This window comes from Manihot esculenta, chromosome 10 (genome assembly GCF_001659605.2).
Source record: "Manihot esculenta cultivar AM560-2 chromosome 10, M.esculenta_v8, whole genome shotgun sequence".
NCBI classification, from domain to species: Eukaryota; Viridiplantae; Streptophyta; class Magnoliopsida; order Malpighiales; family Euphorbiaceae; genus Manihot; species Manihot esculenta.
Window position 1 is genome coordinate 830,516 of NC_035170.2, and position 3,538 is coordinate 834,053.

General features: G+C 34.0%; 1 pseudogene; it reads right to left on the bottom strand.

Annotated features, from left to right (window-relative positions):
* Positions 1 to 465: 465 nt before the first annotated feature.
* LOC110624948 lies at positions 466 to 3,072 on the bottom strand (annotated as a pseudogene).
* Between the last annotated feature and the right edge of the window lie 466 nt (positions 3,073 to 3,538).

Here is a 3,538-nt window from a genome sequence, read left to right on the forward strand (position 1 = left end):
AATTGCTACATAATTTAAGATTATAATGATTTTCATTTGAAAAAAAATACTCTATTCCTACTCTAATTTTTATCTATTTTATTCTTTCACACTTTTCAATTATAAGATAGAAGAAATTTTTTTTTATATGAGCTGAATGTATATATATTAATTAATAGGAAATTAAAGCATCATAATTATTAAGTGAAATTTACTATGATTTTATGTATAATCCACCATGATTTTTAATAATGTGATATTTCAAGATTATTTGAGGTAAAAATTACCCTAATTCACAAATTGGTCCAAATATAATAAGACTATCCAAGAAATAACTCCTTGCACTGGTTGTAATTTACAATAATTATATTATTCCTCATAATTATTTACAACCTACAAAAATTAATTTCTTAAACAAATATTTTGTAAATGTTCAAGATAATTTTTTTTTTAAAAAAAAAAGAGAAAAAAAAGATGAAGAAAAAGCTAGGGAGTGTCATTCTCATCAAGAATTACTAGCAATGCAACAATAAATGCATAATCTACCTCTGGATATATTGTAACATTGTATTTTTCCTTCCCCTTGTAGAAGCTTTCCAATGTGAAATTATGTTTTATCTGCATTAATTTTCACATAATTAGATAAATATTACCTCAAAATTTCTAATATATTAAACTCAAAATAACATTTTTTTAGCAAAATACAATGGAAAAAAAATGTATTAAATAAAGAGAATGGTACTTCAGCAAGAAGCCTATGGCCTTTGAAAACTTTGAATGACAAAGAAGTGTAAGATCCAATAACAAGAAAATCAGGGGATTTTCCCTTGAAATCTGCCAAGAAAACATGAAGCTCTTTTTTAATTTGGAAAGGATGAGATTGTTGTACACTGAAAATACTGCTATTTTCACCATCATGAGCCTTCCATTTATGCCACCATGAAAGTACCTATTAAAAAAATTCAAATTCTTGAATAATTCACACGTAATTATCATTTTTTTATTTTCTAAAAAAATATGTTTAAATTCATATAAATTATATATTTTTAGAGCTAATAAATGTAAAATATTCTGTTTATTAAATTAATTTTATAAATAAATAAATTACTTTTCGGCGCAGTATGAAAATAGGAGAACCAGAAATACTTGTAAGATTCTTTTCATTCTGAAGCTCCAACCACCACCATCAACTTGAAGGAGAAGATTTTCACTTTGATAAAAAACTTCAAACAGTGCATTATATAATTTTTTAATCTTCTTCTTCACAACCAATTCCATAGTGCAAGGGTAGCAAAAGCCATCCCCAATAACACTAACACAAGGAACCCCAAAATCCCCACCATTGAGATTGAGATCCATGCAAAATTTCTCAACAACCTTAAGCTTCTACGTGGGAATTCAATAAAATGGTTTTCTTTAATCAAGAAGCACAACTCGCTGCAATTGCGGCATTTTTAACAGAATTGAGGGAGATGATCGGACAGCTAAACATACAATAGGGTAACAACCAACCCGCTGCAGTCGAACGCCCACAGCCAGTTTCAAATTTTGTGGTCGTAAATCCTGTTGCCGCAAATCCCCAATAGGATTATCACGAAAATTACAAGATAAAGATAGACCTTCAAAACTTTTCTAGGTCATTATATGTAGAATCTGTTCTTGATTGGTTAGCGAAGGTTGATCGGTTCTTTGAAGTTATGAACGTGGAAGAGGATCGAAAGGTTCCGATTATGGCTTATAAATTAAAGGGTGGTGCAGCAACATGGTGAAATTCTGTTCAAAACGAACGTTATCGCAGGAGACTGGAACCTATACAAAACTGGCTGTTGATGAGGCAGATAATTGAACAGATTCTTGCCTAGTGATCACACTCAAGTTTTATATAACCGGTATTATGACTGTATTCAAGGGAGTCGAAAGGTGGATGAATATACAGAGAAATTTTTGAGGTTGCAAGCAAGGTGTGAAAACTATGAGAACGAAGCCCAGCAAGTTGCTCATTATCAGATGGGCCTGAATCACGAAATTCGTTGTATGATGAGAGTAGCTGCGATTTTTATTTTGGTATATGCCATTGAGATGGCAAAAAGAGCAGAAGAGCGTGTTGATTGGTAGCCTCGACATCAGTCTAATTGAAATTTTAATTATAGAAATTCTGGTTTAACAGAAACTCAGCAGTATAGAGATAATTATAGCGGACAACCTTCTAAAATTGTAAATTCTGGCAATCCTCGAAATACTGTGAAAGAAAGGAGAGACAATAAGGGAAAAACAGTCATCACTACAACAGACAAAAGAGGCAAAATCAATCCTTATCAGAAACCAACGGGAGACATATATTATCGCTACAGGCAACCTGATCATTGATCGAATAATTGTCCAGAACATAGAGGAGTTAATAATGATCATCGACAGGTTAATGTGGTTGAGTAGGTGGTTGAATCTGAGGAGAAAGTGGATGGCGACGATGAATCTATTGCTGGTTCTGAAGATGGAGAGGTCACCTATATGATGAAGAAAATTATATACTTGATGAAACAGGAGGATGAGACACAAATGAGGAAGATTTCTAGGCGAAGTGTCGAGTGGGAGAAGCGATTTGCAGACTAATTATCGATAATTGCAGTTGTGAGAATCTGATAGCTAAGCAATTGGTGGAGAAGCTACAGTTGTCTACACAGCCTCACCCTTCGCCATACAAAGTTGGGTAGATTAAAGAAGGTCCGATAATTGAAGTCAACAGAATTTGCAGCGGGTCTATTTCGATCGGTAAATACTACACTAAATCTGTTAATTGAGATGTTGTGGGTATGGATTGCTGTGGAATTTTGTTAGGTCGACCTTGGCAGTTTGATGTTGATGCATTGCATAAAGGGAAGGAGAATTCATACATATTTATATAGAATTGAAAGAAGATTACCATTTTGCCTTCTAGTTTTGCGAAACATTCTAAAGTGGAAGGGAAAACTGATGGTGCTGTTTCTACGGGAGTGCAAAGAGTATCAGGTGCAGTTGAGAAATCTGAAGGCACACTGGCTTTATTGGTGGAACAAAAGGCGCAGTGGAGAATGCATCATCTTTACCATCACCCATCAAAGAGCTGTTGAAGGAGTTTTCTAGGGTAGTAGAGGAACCCTCAAAATTCCACCTTTGCAGGATATTCAAAATCGGATTAATCTCATTCCTGGATCAAAATTACCGAATCTGCTTTATTACAAGATGAGTCCAAAAGAGAGTGAAATCCTCCAAGAATAGGTTGAAGAGTTATTGAAGAAGAGGCATATTCGGGAGAGCATTAGCCCTTGTGGAGTCCTTGCCTTATTGGTTCTAAAGAAAAATGGAACTTGGAGAATGTGCATGGATAGCAGAGCCCTCAATAAAATTACGGTTTAATATTGATTTTCTATTTCTCGGTTGGATAACATGTTGAATCAGTTATCAGGGTTCTAAAGTCTTTTCTAAGATTGACCTTAAAAGTGGCTATCACCAAATTCAGATTAAAGAGAGAGATGAATGAAAGACAACCTTCAAAAGTAAGGAAGGCTTGTACGAGTGACTA